Here is a 15,823-nt window from a genome sequence, read left to right as displayed (position 1 = left end):
CCTCATTGCAACTCCCTCCAAGTCTCCGACCACTACCTTGTATCCTTTTCCCTCTCGCTCTCATCCAACACTTCCCACACTGCCCCTACTCGGATGGTATCGCGCCGTCCCAACCTTCGCTCTCTCTCCCCCGCTACTCTCTCCTCTTCCATCCTATCATCTCTTCCCTCTGCTCAAACCTTCTCCAACCTATCTCCTGATTCTGCCTCCTCAACCCTCCTCTCCTCCCTTTCTGCATCCTTTGACTCTCTATGTCCCCTATCCTCCAGGCCGGCTCGGTCCTCCCCTCCCGCTCCGTGGCTCGACGACTCATTGCGAGCTCACAGAACAGGGCTCCGGGCAGCCGAGCGGAAATGGAGGAAAACTCCGCCTCCCTGCGGACCTGGCATCCTTTCACTCCCTCCTCTCTACATTTTCCTCCTCTGTCTCTGCTGCTAAAGCCACTTTCTACCACTCTAAATTCCAAGCATCTGCCTCTAACCCTAGGAAGCTCTTTGCCACCTTCTCCTCCCTCTTGAATCCTCCTCCCCCTCCCCCCTCCTCCCTCTCTGCAGATGACTTCGTCAACCATTTTGAAAAGAAGGTCGACGACATCCGATCCTCGTTTGCTAAGTCAAACGACACCGCTGGTTCTGCTCACACTGCCCTACCCTGTGCTCTGACCTCTTTCTCCCCTCTCTCTCCAGATGACATCTCGCGTCTTGTGACGGCCGGCCGCCCAACAACCTGCCCGCTTGACCCTATCCCCTCCTCTCTTCTCCAGACCATCTCCGGTGACCTTCTCCCTTACCTCACCTCGCTCATCAACTCATCCCTGACCGCTGGCTACGTCCCTCCCGTCTTCAAGAGAGCGAGAGTTGCACCCCTTCTGAAAAAACCTACACTCGATCCCTCCGATGTCAACAACTACAGACCAGTATCCCTTCTTTCTTTTCTCTCCAAAACTCTTGAACGTGCCGTCCTTGGCCAGCTCTCCCGCTATCTCTCTCAGAATGACCTTCTTGATCCAAATCAGTCAGGTTTCAAGACTAGTCATTCAACTGAGACTGCTCTTCTCTGTATCACGGAGGCGCTCCGCACTGCTAAAGCTAACTCTCTCTCCTCTGCTCTCATCCTTCTAGACCTATCGGCTGCCTTCGATACTGTGAACCATCAGATCCTCCTCTCCACCCTCTCCGAGTTGGGCATCTCCGGCGCGGCCCACGCTTGGATTGCGTCCTACCTGACAGGTCGCTCCTACCAGGTGGCGTGGCGAGAATCCGTCTCCTCACCACGTGCTCTCACCACTGGTGTCCCCCAGGGCTCTGTTCTAGGCCCTCTCCTATTCTCGCTATACACCAAGTCACTTGGCTCTGTCATAACCTCACATGGTCTCTCCTATCATTGCTATGCAGACGACACACAATTAATCTTCTCCTTTCCCCCTTCTGACGACCAGGTGGCGAATCGCATCTCTGCATGTCTGGCAGACATATCAGTGTGGATGACGGATCATCACCTGTTCTCTCACATCACCCCGCTCCTCCGCTCTCTCCACTGGCTTCCAGTTGAAGCTCGCATCCGCTACAAGACCATGGTGCTTGCCTACGGAGCTGTGAGGGAACGGCACCTCACTACCTCCAGGCTCTGATCAGGCCCTACACCCAAACAAGGGCACTGCGTTCATCCACCTCTGGCCTGCTCGCCTCCCTACCACTGAGGAAGTACAGTTCCCGCTCAGCCCAGTCAAAACTGTTCGCTGCTCTGGCCCCCCAATGGTGGAACAAACTCCCTCACGACGCCAGGACAGCGGAGTCAATCACCACCTTCCGGAGACACCTGAAACCCCACCTCTTTAAGGAATACCTAGGATAGGATAAAGTAATCCTTCTCCCCCCCTTAAAAGACCTAGATGCACTATTGTAAAGTGGCTGTTCCACTGGATGTCATAAGGTGAAAGCACCAATTTGTAAGTCGCTCTGGATAAGAGCGTCTGCTAAATGATTTAAATGTAAATGTAAATGCATTGTCAGATTTAAAAAAGGATTTACTAAGAAAGAATACGATGCGATTATCTGAGGATAGAACCCCATAAAAAAAAACAATTTCAACCAGCACAGGCGTAACATAATCACAAACTGCATTTAAATAAATAGTTTACATATGACGATCTTCATCTGTTTGCAATCCCATTGCTCATTGTTACACAATGAATGATCTTTTGTTTGATAAAATCCGTTTTTATAGCCTAACATGAAACATTTTGTGAACCGCTTGTGTCGTGAATTCCGTCTCATTCCATTTTCAACGACACATTTCAGGTAAATAACCCAGACAGAACGTGACTTTTCCAGTCATGTTTGGTTTCCCTGCAATCAACTGGTTTGTTTGTAACACAATCAAACCTGATGGGTCATTTCGCGGGACGTATTGACTGAAAGAAACCGATTTGAAGACAACAAGTAATGACATCATTGTGCACCAATGATTTGCCCGCTGTTTCGTTGATTGACTGTATTTTAACCCAATGACCACTGATCGTCTTGAAATCTAGCTGGGTAGATAGCCAATGAGCTGAGGTAAACGGCAATAGGTCATGTTTATGTGTTGCCAGACCAACCCATGTAGTAAACTCTGGATTAAAGAGAGCAATTCGCTATTGAAGTTTTATACCGGAGGGAGCAACACATATTACGCACAGCGTTGTTTCGCATATTCAGCTGTTTATATGTCAATCATTATGGCGACTGCGTCAGGGAAAGCTAAATCTAAGTCTAGATATACAGATGTACACACAATTTTAGAAGAAATTGATCGGAAAAGTGAGACAGAGATTGTTGTAGGACGATTCATTTAGCGATTCCCAAGTGGAGGAATATTTTTTGAATGGGAGAGGACATCCTTTTTGGACTGGTAAGTTCTTCTCATGCTAATGCCCTTGTTTGAAATTAATAATATAAAATATTATTTGTGATTTCTTTAAAATTTTAGACGCAATATATAAACATGTAATGTCATGAAATGTGAGATGCGTGTATCTGCCGCCCCACCCCAACCCACATGAAATGGCATATTTGAGGCTGTTGAGGGGAGGGCAGGCCCACAACAATGGCCAAAGTGAAATGGAGACAGTAGATACAGCTGGTCTGTTGTAATATAATAAAGACAGTAGATCTAGCTGGTCTGTCATAATATATTCAACCTTATGTTCTGTGTACTCTACATATATAACTGTTTATTATACCTGTTGATACAGGGCTCATACGTGAAACTATTCTAACTGAACATTTTCTTTCACAGTGACACTGACTCTGAATGGCAGCCTCCAGGGCCAAGGTGTCCATCCCCCACTGAAGCTGGTTCATCCAGCTCCTGCCACAAGTGGTGTTCATCTGCCCAAATGTATTTCTGCAGGCATGGATGTGCCTCAGGGACAAAAGGGCACAGCATGGAGGCGTCGCTGTGTTCTTTGCTAAATTAAGTCCCCCATCACCTGCGCCACATGCTTGGTGACCCTCTGCTTTACAGCATAAAGAGACTGCTATGGCACCTGGCATCAGCAGCACAATATTGTGTAGAGCTTTGGCAAAGTGGGTGGGGTTATATCCTGCCTGTTTGGCCCTGTCCGGGGGTCTCATCGGATGCGGCCACAGTATCTCCTGACCCCTCCTGTCTCAGCCTCCAGTATTTAGCTGCAGTGGTTTATGTGTCGGGGGCTAGGGTCAGTTTGTTATATCTGGAGTACTTCTTCTGTCTTATCCGGTGTCCTGTGTGAATTTAAGTATGGTCTTTCTAATTCTCTCTTTCTCTATCTCGGAGGACCTGAGCCCTAGGACCATGTGTCAGGACTACCTGGCATGATGACTCCTTGCTATCCCCAGTCCACCTGGCATTGCTGCTGTTCCAGTTTCAACTGTTCTGCCTGCGGCTATGGAACCCTAAACTGTTCATATTTACTCTTGAGGTGATGTCCCGTTGCATCCTCTACAACTACTGTGATTATTATTATTTGACCCTGCTGGTCATCTATGAACGTTTGAAAATCTCTGCCATGTTCTGTTATAATCTCCACCCGGCACAGCCAGAAGAGGACTGGCCACCCCTTATAGCCTGGTTCCTCTCTAAGTTTCTTCCTAGATTCTGGCCTTTCTAGGGCCACCGTGCTACTACACCTGCATTGCTTTCTGTTTGGGGTTTTAGGCTGGGTTTCTGTACAGCACTTTGAGATATTAGCTGATGTACGAAGGGTTATATAAATAAATATGATTTGATAGAGGACTGAGGGTCTTCCAAATATTGAAATATTGTGTGTAAATATTTACCCATGTTATTTTGTAAATGCATATATTTTTTTCTTCATATTTTTTCCCCATAGTTTTTTCTCCATTTTTTGGGGGGGTGTGTGTTAGAATACCATTTTGGCATTTTGTATATAGTCATTTGTTTCAAAATGCTTCAGCAATTTGGCCACTTGGCCACTTGGGTACATTTGGGCTACAGTGCCTTGCGAAAGAATTCAGCCCCCTTGAACTTTGCGACCTTTTGCCACATTTCAGGCTTCAAACATAAAGATATAAAACTGTATTTTTTTGTGAAGAATCAACAACAAGTGGGTCACAATCATGAAGTGGAAAGACATTTATTGGATATTTCAAACTTTTTTAACAAATCAAAAACTGAAAAATTGGGCGTGCAAAATTATTTTGCCCCTTTACTTTCAGTGCAGCAAACTCTCTCCAGAAGTTCAGTGAGGATCTCTGAATGATCCAATGTTGACCTACATGACTAATGATGATAAATACAATCCACCTGTGTGTAATCAAGTCTCCGTATAAATGCACCTGCACTGTGATAGTCTCAGAGGTCCGTTAAAATCGCAGAGAGCATCATGAAGAACAAGGAACACACCAGGCAGGTCCGAGATACTGTTGTGAAGAAGTTTAAAGCCGGATTTGGATACAAAAAGATTTCCCAAGCTTTAAACATCCCAAGGAGCACTGTGCAAGCAATAATATTGAAATGGAAGGAGTATCAGACCACTGCAAATCTACCAAGACCTGGCCGTCCCTCTAAACTTTCAGCTCATACAAGGAGAAGACTGATCAGAGATGCAGCCAAGAGGCCCATGATCACTCTGGATGAACTGCAGAGATCTACAGCTGAGGTGGGACACTCTGTCCATAGGACAACAATCAGTCGTATATTGCACAAATCTGGCCTTTATGGAAGAGTGGCAAGAAGAAAGCCATTTCTTAAAGATATCCATAAAAAGTGTCGTTTAAAGTTTGCCACAAGCCACCTGGGAGACACACCAAACATGTGGAAGAAGGTGCTCTGGTCAGATGAAACCAAAATTGAACTTTTTGACAACAATGCAAAATGTTATGTTTGGCGTAAAAGCAACACAGCCCATCACCCTGAACACACCATCCCCACTGTCAAACATGGTGGTGGCAGCATCATGGTTTGGGCCTGCTTTTCTTCAGCAGGGACAGGGAAGATGGTTAAAATTGATGGGAAGATGGATGGAGCCAAATACAGGACCATTCTGGAAGAAAACCTGATGGAGTCTGCAAAAGACCTGAGACTGGGACGGAGATTTGTCTTCCAACAAGACATTGATCCAAAACATAAAGCAAAATCTACAATGGAATGGTTCAAAAATAAACATATCCAGGTGTTAGAATGGCCAAGTCAAAGTCCAGACCTGAATCCAATCGAGAATCTGTGGAAAGAACTGAAAACTGCTGTTCACAAATGCTCTCCATCCAACCTCACTGAGCTCAAGCTGTTTTGCAAGGAGGAATGGGGAAAAATTTCAGTCTCTCGATGTGCAAAACTGATAGAGACATACCCCAAGCGACTTACAGCTGTAATCACAGCAAAAGGTGGCGCTACAAAGTATTAACTTAAGGGGGCTGAATAATTTTGCACGCCCAATTTTTCAGTTTTTGATTTGTTAAAAAACTTTGAAATATCCAATAAATGTCGTTCCACTTCATGATTGTGTCCCACTTGTTGTTGATTCTTCACAAAAAAATACAGTTTTATATATTTATGTTTGAAGCCTGAAATGTTGCAAAAGGTCGCAAAGTTCAAGGGGGCCGAATACTTTCACAAGGCACTGTACTTGTGTGGGACACCTAGGTGACTTCATGATAAGTGCCATGTAGCACACTCATTTTGGAAGTTATCATTCTGAAACTTTGCACAAGTACTGTTGCCCTCTTATATATTTCACTGAAATTGTCCCCATCATCCTATCTGAATGTTTGTTTCATATTGTTCATTTTAAAGATGATGATACAACAATAAAAATAAAACATATGTGTTTTTTTCCCTTGTATTATCTAAACCAGATCTATTGTGTTATATTCTCCTACATTCAATTCACATTTACACAAACTTCAGAGTGTTTTCTTTCAAATGGTACCAAGAATATGCATATCCTTGCTTCTGGGCCAGAGCTACAGTCAGTTAGATTTGGGTATGTCTTCAGGCTGAATTGAAAAAAGTAGGGGGGTAGCTCTAAGAGGTTTTAATGAGTCGGACACAATAGATATGTTGCTCCCAGACAAGGCCCAAATCCCGTCATTCGCATTAAGAAAATAATGAAATACAGGTGGCGAAGATCAGGGTACCTTGTGAGAATTTGTGGGCGAGTGGGTAACCTGCCTCTACCATCCATTCTATTAGACAACGTGCAATCACTGGAGAATAAACTGGATGAGCTCCGTTCGCAACTATCCTACCAACTGGACAATGTGCAGTTGGCTGGATTTTCCGTGCATCGGCAAGACAGTACAGCTACGTCCGTTAAGACGAGGGGTGGGGGTGTGTGTCTATTTACATTTACATTTACATTTAAGTCATTTAGCAGACGCTCTTATCCAGAGCGACTTACAAATTGGTGCGTTCACCTTAAGACATCCAGTGGAACAGCCACTTTACAATAGTGCATCTAAAGAGCGTCTGCTAAATGACTTAAATGTAATGTAAATGTAAATCTTTTAAGGGGGGGGGGGTGAGAAGGATTACTTTATCCTATCCTAGGTATTCCTGAAAGAGGTGGGGTTTCAGGTGTCTCCGGAAGGTGGTGATTGACTCCGCTGTCCTGGCGTCGTGAGGGAGTTTGTTCCACCATTGGGGGGCCAGAGCAGCGAACAGTTTTGACTGGGCTGCGCGGGAACTGTACTTCCTCAGTGGTAGGGAGGCGAGCAGGCCAGAGGTGGATGAACGCAGTGCCCTTGTTTGGGTGTAGGGCCTGATCAGAGCCTGGAGGTACTGAGGTGCCGTTCCCCTCACAGCTCCGTAGGCAAGCACCATGGTCTTGTAGCGGATGCGAGCTTCAACTGGAAGCCAGTGGAGAGAGCGGAGGAGCGGGGTGACGTGAGAGAACTTGGGAAGGTTGAACACCAGACGGGCAGCGGCGTTCTGGATGAGTTGTAGGGGTTTAATGGCACAGGCAGGAGCCCAGCCAACAGCGAGTTGCAGTAATCCAGACGGGAGATGACAAGTGCCTGGATTAGGACCTGCGCTGCTTCCTGTGTGAGGCAGGGTCGTACTCTGCGGATGTTGTAGAGCATGAACCTATAAGAACGGGCCACCGCCTTGATGTTAGTTGAGAACGACAGGGTGTTGTCCAGGATCACGCCAAGGTTCTTAGCGCTCTGGGAGGAGGACACAATGGAGTTGTCAACCGTGATGGCGAGATCATGGAATGGGCAGTCCTTCCCCGGGAGGAAGAGCAGCTCCGTCTTGCCGAGGTTCAGCTTGAGGTGGTGATCCGTCATCCACACTGATATGTCTGCCAGACATGCAGAGATGCGATTCGCCACCTGGTCATCAGAAGGGGGAAAGGAGAAGATTAATTGTGTGTCGTCTGCATAGCAATGATATTTGTTTGTTATTTGTCAATAACAGCTGGTGTGCCATGTCTAATATTAAGGTGATCTAGAGGTATTGCTCACCTGAGGGAGAGTACCTCATGATAAGCTGTAGACCACACTACCTACCAAGAGGGTTTCCATCTATATATTTCATAGCCATCTATTTACCACCACAAACCGATGCTGGTACTAAGACCGCACTCAATGAGCTGTATAAGGCCGTAAGCAAACAAGAAAATGATGTATCTGTCACTGGCATTTTCCAGCAGTAGGTTTAGCAGCAGCTAGAAGTCCGGCGACGCCGAAAGGAGGGGGAGCCAAAGCGAATGCTGGTGTGACAGTATCACAACGGGAGTGATTGGGAGTCCCATAGGGCAGCTCTCAATTGGCCAAGCGTCATCCTGGTTTGGTCGGTGTAGTCCGTCATTGTAAATAATAATTTGTTAACTGACTTGCCTAGTTAAATAAAGGTTCGATATAAAATATAACATTTTGTTTTGCTAGCACAGACTAGAATATGTTCCGGGATTCATCCAATGGCTTTGAGGAGTATACCACCTCAGTCACCGGCTTCATCAAGACAGGGAACGCAAGGGTGCGTGCTCAGCCCGCTCCTGTACTCCTTGTTCACCCGTGACTGCGTGGTCACGCACACCTCCAACTCATTCATAAAGTTTGCAGACGACAACAGTAGTAGGCCTGATTATCAACAACGATGAGGCAGCCTACAGGGAGGAGGTGAATGCCCTCGAATTGTGGTGTCAGGAAAATAACCTCTCACTCAGCATCAACAAAATCAAGGAGCTGATCGTGGACTTCAAGAAATAGCAGAGGAAGCACGCCCCTATCCACAAGGATGGGACCGCTTTGGAGAAGGTGGAAAGTTCCTCGGCATACACATCACTGACAATCTGAAATAGTCCACCCACACAGACAGTGTGGCGAAGAAGGCGCAACAGCACCTCTTCAACCTCAGGAGGCTGAAGAAATTTGGCTTGGCCCCTATGCAATTTTGTAGATGACATCGCCAAAGTCGAGGATCGGTAGGATAGTCAGTTTTACTAGGGTAAGTTTGGCGGCGTGAGTGAAGGAGGCTTTGTTGCGGAATAGAAAGCCGACTCTTGATTTGATTTTCGATTGGAGATGTTTGATATGAGTCTGGAAGGAGAGTTTACAGTCTAGCCAGACACCTAGGTACTTATAGATGTCCACATATTCAAGGTCAGAACCATCCAGGGTGGTGATGCTGGTCAGGCGTGCGTGTGCAGGCAGCGAACGGTTGAAAAGCATGCATTTGGTTTTACTAGCGTTTAAGAGCAGTTGGAGGCCACGGAAGGAGTGTTGTATGGCATTGAAGCTCGTTTGGAGGTTAGATAGCACAGTGTCCAAGGACGGGGCGGAAGTATATAGAATGGTGTCGTCTGCGTAGAGGTGGATCAGGGAATCGCCCGCAGAAAGAGCAACATCATTGATATATACAGAGAAAAGAGTCGGCCCGAGAATTGAACCCTGTGGCACCCCCATAGAGACTGCCAGAGGACCGGACAGCATGCCCTCCGATTTGACACACTGAACTCCGTCTGCAAAGTAATAGGTGAACCAGGCAAGGCAGTCATCCGAAAAACCGAGGCTACTGAGTCTGCCGATAAGAATATGGTGATTGACAGAGTCGAAAGCCTTGGCAAGGTCGATGAAGACGGCTGCACAGTACTGTCTTTTATCGATGGCGGTTATGATATCGTTTAGTACCTTGAGCGTGGCTGAGGTGCACCCGTGACCGGCTCGGAAACCAGATTGCACAGCGGAGAAGGTACGGTGGGATTCGAGATGGTCAGTGACCTGTTTGTTGACTTGGCTTTCGAAGACCTTAGATAGGCAGGGCAGGATGGATATAGGTCTGTAACAGTTTGGGTCCAGGGTGTCTCCCCCTTTGAAGAGGGGGATGACTGCGGCAGCTTTCCAATCCTTGGGGATCTCAGACGATATGAAAGAGAGGTTGAACAGGCTGGTAATAGGGGTTGCGACAATGGCGGCGGATAGTTTCAGAAATAGATAAATAAGCCCAGCTGATTTGTACGGGTCCAGGTTTTGCAGCTCTTTCAGAACATCTGCTATCTGGATTTGGGTAAAGGAGAACCTGGAGAGGCTTGGGCGAGTAGCTGCGGGGGGCGGAGCTGTTGGCCGAGGTTGGAGTAGCCAGGCGGAAGGCATGGCCAGCCGTTGAGAAATGCTTGTTGAAGTTTTCGATAATCATGGATTTATCAGTGGTGACCGTGTTACCTAGCCTCAGTGCAGTGGGCAGCTGGGAGGAGGTGCTCTTGTTCTCCATGGACTTCACAGTGTCCCAGAACTTTTTGGAGTTGGAGCTACAGGATGCAAACTTCTGCCTGAAGAAGCTCACACTGACTGCGTGTATTGGTTCCTGACTTCCCTGAACAGTTGCATATCGCGGGGACTATTCGATGCTATTGCAGTCCGCCACAGGATGTTTTTGTGCAGTCAGGTCTGGAGTGAACCAAGGGCTGTATCTGTTCTTAGTTCTGCATTTATTGAACGGAGCATGCTTATCTAAAATGGTGAGGAAGTTACTTTTAAAGAATGACCAGGCATCCTCAACTGACGGGATGAGGTCAATGTCCTTCCAGGATACCCGGGCCAGGTCGATTAGAAAGGCCTGCTCACAGAAGTGTTTTAGGGAGCGTTTGACAGTGATGAGGGGTGGTCGTTTGACTGCGGCTCCGTAGCGGATACAGGCAATGAGGCAGTGATCACTGAGATCCTGGTTGAAGACAGCGGAGGTGTATTTGGAGGGCCAGTTGGTCAGGATGACGTCTATGAGGGTGCCCTTGTTTACAGAGCTAGGGTTGTACCTGGTGGGTTCCTTGATGATTTGTGTGAGATTGAGGGCATCTAGCTTAGATTGTAGGACTGCCGGGGTGTTAAGCATATCCCAGTTTAGGTCACCTAACAGAACAAACTCTGAAGCTAGATTGGGTGCGATCAATTCACAAATGGTGTCCAGGGCACAGCTGGGAGCTGATGGGGGTCGGTAGCAGGCGGCAACAGTGAGAGACTTATTTCTGGAGAGAGTAATTTTCAAAATTAGTAGTTCGAACTGTTTGGGTATGGACCTGGAAAGTATGACATTACTTTGCAGGCTATCTCTGCAGTAGACTGCAACTCCTCCCCCTTTGGCAGTTCTATCTTGACGGAAGATGTTATAGTTGGGTATGGAAATCTCAGAATTTTTGGTGGCCTTCCTGAGCCAGGATTCAGACACGGCAAGGACATCAGGATTAGCAGAGTGTACTAAAGCAGTGAGTAAAACAAATTTAGGGAGGAGGCTTCTGATGTTGACATGCATGAAACCAAGGCTTTTTCGATCACAGAAGTCAACAAATGAGGGTGCCTGGGGACATGCAGGGCCTGGGTTTACCTCCACATCACCCGCGGAACAGAGAAGGAGTAGTATGAGGGTGCGGCTAAAGGCTATCAAAACTGGTCGCCTAGAGCATTGGGGACAGAGAATAAGAGGAGCAGGTTTCTGGGCATGGTAGAATATATTCAGGGCATAATGCGCAGACAGGGGTATGGTGGGGTGCGGGTACAGCGGAGGTAAGCCCAGGCACTGGGTGATGATGAGAGAGGTTGTATCTCTGGACATGCTGGTTGTAATGGGTGAGGTCACCGCATGTGTGGGAGATGGGACAAAGGAGGTATCAGGGGTATGAAGAGTGGAACTAGGGGCTCCATTGTCAACTAAAACAATGATAACTAACCTGAACAACAGTATACAAGGCATATTGACATTTGAGAGAGACATACAGCGAGGCATACAGTAATCACATGTGTTGAATTGGGAGAGCTAGCTAAAACAGTAGGTGAGACAACAACAGCTAATCAGCTAGCACAACAACAGCAGGTAAAATGGCGTTAACTAGGCAGAGGGAGGGTCGGATTAACTACACACAGAGCCTGAGTGCGGCTGGGGCCGACAGATAAAACATAAACAAGCAGAATGGAGTACCGTGATTAATGGACAGTCCAGCATGCATCAGCTATGTAGCCAGGTGATCAGTGTCCAGGGGGCAGCGGTGGATGGGGCAGGGAAGCTGGACTGGTGAGTGTTATCCAGGTTAAAAAAACGAACAATGACTAAATAGCTTGTAGCTAGTTAGCTGGTTAGCTTCTGTAGGTTCTTGAGTGTGTTCTAAAAATTAAAAATAATAGCGATTCCATATCACATTGGGTGAGGCAGGTTACTGGAAGGTATAAACAAATTTAAAATCGAAAGAGATAGAAAGTAAATATGGGTCCAGTGAGTGTTTGGGACGCGGCGATTCAGACGGTTAGCAGGCCTGTGCTAACAAGCTAACAGTTAGTAGGCCGGGGCTAAACAAGGTAGCAGTTAGCAGACCGGGGCTAAACAAGCTAGCAGTTAGCAGGCCGAATTAGCAAGCAAGGGCTAGAGAGTTAGCCTTTGGGGGACGTCGCGATGGGGTGAGTCTGTTTATTCCTCTTCATGCGGTGACATCGATAGACCGGTCGTGGGTCCGGATATTGTAGCCCAGGAGTATGCTACTGTGGTAGCACAAGGGCTCTGGCCGGGCTAGCTTCAAGCTAAGTGGGTGGAAACGCTAGCCAGGAGTAATCATCCGGGGTTGCGGTTAGCTAGATAGCTAGTTGTGAAGATTCAGCTGAAGATGTTCCGTTTGCGGTGGGAATCCAGGATGAAAAAATAAATAGGTCCGTTATGCTCTGGTTAGAGTCGCGTTGTTCGAACTGGCGAGAGCTTTCCGAGCTAAAGGTTAGCTGATGACTGGTTAGCTGAAGAACGCTAGCAATGTTTTGCTGACTGATAGCTGGCTAGCTTCAGTCGAGGGGTTCCGGATCCGAAGTAAATATAAATACTTTAGGAAAAATAGCTACATTGGGTGAGGCGGGTTGCAGGAGAGTATTTAGAAGTTGAGGTTTAGCAAAATGTTTTAAAAGATATGCGAAAAAAACGAAAAAAACAATATATACAAAGGGACGCGACACGACAAGAAGTCTTACTGCTACGCCATCTTGGATCAGTACGAAACAGTGCTGAAATAGTTGACCACCGCAGGTAGGCTATTGCTTCAAATCCTATTGCTTCTAACTTCAATATGCTTTTTAAACAAATAAGACTTACACTAGTGAAACTCTTGTCGCCTATACTTTTTTCAATGACGTGACTCTCAGACAATAATTCAATTTAGAGGGGCAATTTTCGTTCAGCAAATCTGATCAGTGAGCATATCTAGAGGGTATTTTATATCATTCTAAATTAATTAATAATAATTCAGCTAAGGACCCTGGGACTAAACATCTCCCTTTGCAACTGTATTTCCTGTTCCCCCATGACAGCGTGCTCAAGCACATAGTTTGCTGACAACACAATGGTGGTAGGCCTCATCACCAACAACGATGAAACAGCCTATAGAGGGGAGGTCAGAGACCTGGCAGTGTGGTGCCAGGACAACATCCTCTCCCTCAACGTGAGTAAGACAAAGGAGATGATCGTGGAATACATTGACCCCCCCCGACCCCTTTGTTTTTACATTGATGCTACTCACTGTTTATTTTCTATGCATTGTTACTTTACCCCTACCTACATGTACAAACTCCCTTGACTAACCTGTACCCCCTCACATTGACTCGGTACCGGTACCCCCTGTATATTTAGGGAGGCATGTAGCCTAGTGGTTAGAGCGTTGGGCCAGTAACCGAAAGTTTGCTAGATCGAATCCCCGAGCTGACGAGGTAAAAAACGGTTTTTCTGCCCCTGAACAAGGCAGTTAACCCAATGTTCCTAGGCCGTCATCGTAAATAAGAATTTCTTCTTAACTGACTTGCTGAGTTAAATTAAAGGTTTAAATAAATAAAAATATGTTACTTTATTTTTTGAAACTTTAGTTTATTTCGTAAAATGTTTCTTTCAAATGCATTGTTGGTTGGTTAAGGGCTTGTAAGTAATCATTTCACGGTAAGGTCTACTACACCTATTCGGTGCATGTGACAAATACAATTTGATTTGATTTGAAACAGATTCCACTGCTTTAGAGTTTTCCAAACACTTTTACGGTATTGATTATATAAATACATAGGTTCTATTAGTCTTTAAATACATCACACTAGAGTACATCATTTAGAACCTATTTAAAGTGCCTAGTCAAATGTTCAAAGCCCTTCCACTTACTTTCCATCCTTCCACCTAGCGCAAATCACAAACACATAGACCCGTGTTCTCTTGTTGCCTGACTCGTGACATTACTTGCAGTTCCGTTCAGCCACTGGAACCGCAGGCGAGCCTCTAGAATTATTGACATTTCTATCCAAGGGTGAGCATGAGTATAAGATATATTTAAACAGCTTAATTGAGTAGCCACCTCGGAACGGCTGACTGATTTGGTAGCCTGTGGCTGTCCACTGTGGCTGTGAATTATTTATCAGGATAAGTTTGTTTGTTAGGCCGAGAGAGAGACCTGAGAAAAGGGGAGATGGTAGGGAGTGAGATGGAGAGAGAAAGAGGGGGGGGGGAGTTAGGGAGAGGGAGGGAGAGTGTGTGGGTGAGACATAGAGAGAGACCAGAGGGAGAGGAGAGAAGTAGAGACAGAGAGAAATGTGACTGGAGAAGTAGAGAGCGGTAGAGAGAGAGAGAAAGAGAGACAAAGACAGAGAGATGTAGAGAGGTGAGACAGAGGAGGAAGGGCCTTTCAAACTTAATATGATTTACTGATCTGGCTGTCTCTCTCTGTCTGTCCCCCACTCTCTTTGAATAAGCCTAAATATTTTAGATTATCTTCACTTATGGTCTCCAAGCATCCAGAAGTCAGAAAATGATTGAGATCAGAAATGTATGTTAGAATTGAAAGTGAACATGGATGCCTTGGTTGTTAATTGTCATAATCATTTGTTACGTCTAAATCGGGTCTTTTTCCTCTTGCTCTCTTGTTTCTTCAGTGCTTTGACTGTAAAGTACAGAAGTAAAACTAATTTGTATGTATTGTTGCACACATCTCATCTACACTGCAATTGTATTTATTTGCCCATCTGTTACAACTGAAATATGTGTTTTGCTCTCCTCTCACCCACCAGACACGAACAAACACACACACACACACACACACACACACACACACACACACACACACACACACACACACACACACACACACACACACACACACACACACACAACACACACACACACACACACACACACACACACACACACACACACACACACACACACACACACAACTAAGATCTGTTCCCACCTCCCACAGATGTTCTAATATAATCTCCCAGATGCTAACCGGCAGACAAATGTCACTCTCTGTGCATCTGCATGGGCATTGGACAGCTATGGGTGGCAATGTTCTTTAAGACCTTATAGTGCTTTTTACCCTTGACCTTTTCTGTCCTCTTTCTTGGTATTGGAGTTGCAGAGTGACATCAGTTGATATTATGAGTCAAATTTGAACTGTTCCTGTGGCTGGTCTAGTGGTATATCTGCTACCTCTGGACCCCTATGTATAGTGTTTCACTGAAAGCAGATTGACTAAAGGTACTTTTCCTTAAAGGAACTATAGAGTCATTTCTTATGCTGTTAAAATAAAGTTTGGGTTTTCTTTTCAATAAAAGTACTGAGACAGAGGGAGCCTGGACATTTAGATTCTTGAATACAAGATAGGCGTCAGTGTATTGAATAATATTTTTTCCAACTCAGGAGCTTATGCTTTCTATAGCTATTGGGTTTCCTAACAAGTAGTTTGACAGCCTGTTGGCAGAAGACTGAATGGGTATTAATGTTGAAAAGCAAACTTGGGCCAAACTAGTAAGGTAGTATGTTGAGTGGGGGAGTATCATAGATTTGAATTATAGTTTTGTTACCGCTATAGTCAAACCCAATTGCATATGTTTTGGGA

Source organism: Oncorhynchus nerka, unplaced genomic scaffold, assembly GCF_034236695.1.
Source record: "Oncorhynchus nerka isolate Pitt River unplaced genomic scaffold, Oner_Uvic_2.0 unplaced_scaffold_36___fragment_4___debris, whole genome shotgun sequence".
NCBI classification, from domain to species: Eukaryota; Metazoa; Chordata; class Actinopteri; order Salmoniformes; family Salmonidae; genus Oncorhynchus; species Oncorhynchus nerka.
The sequence above is the reverse complement of the archived record's forward strand: the minus strand, read 5'-3'. Positions refer to the sequence as shown.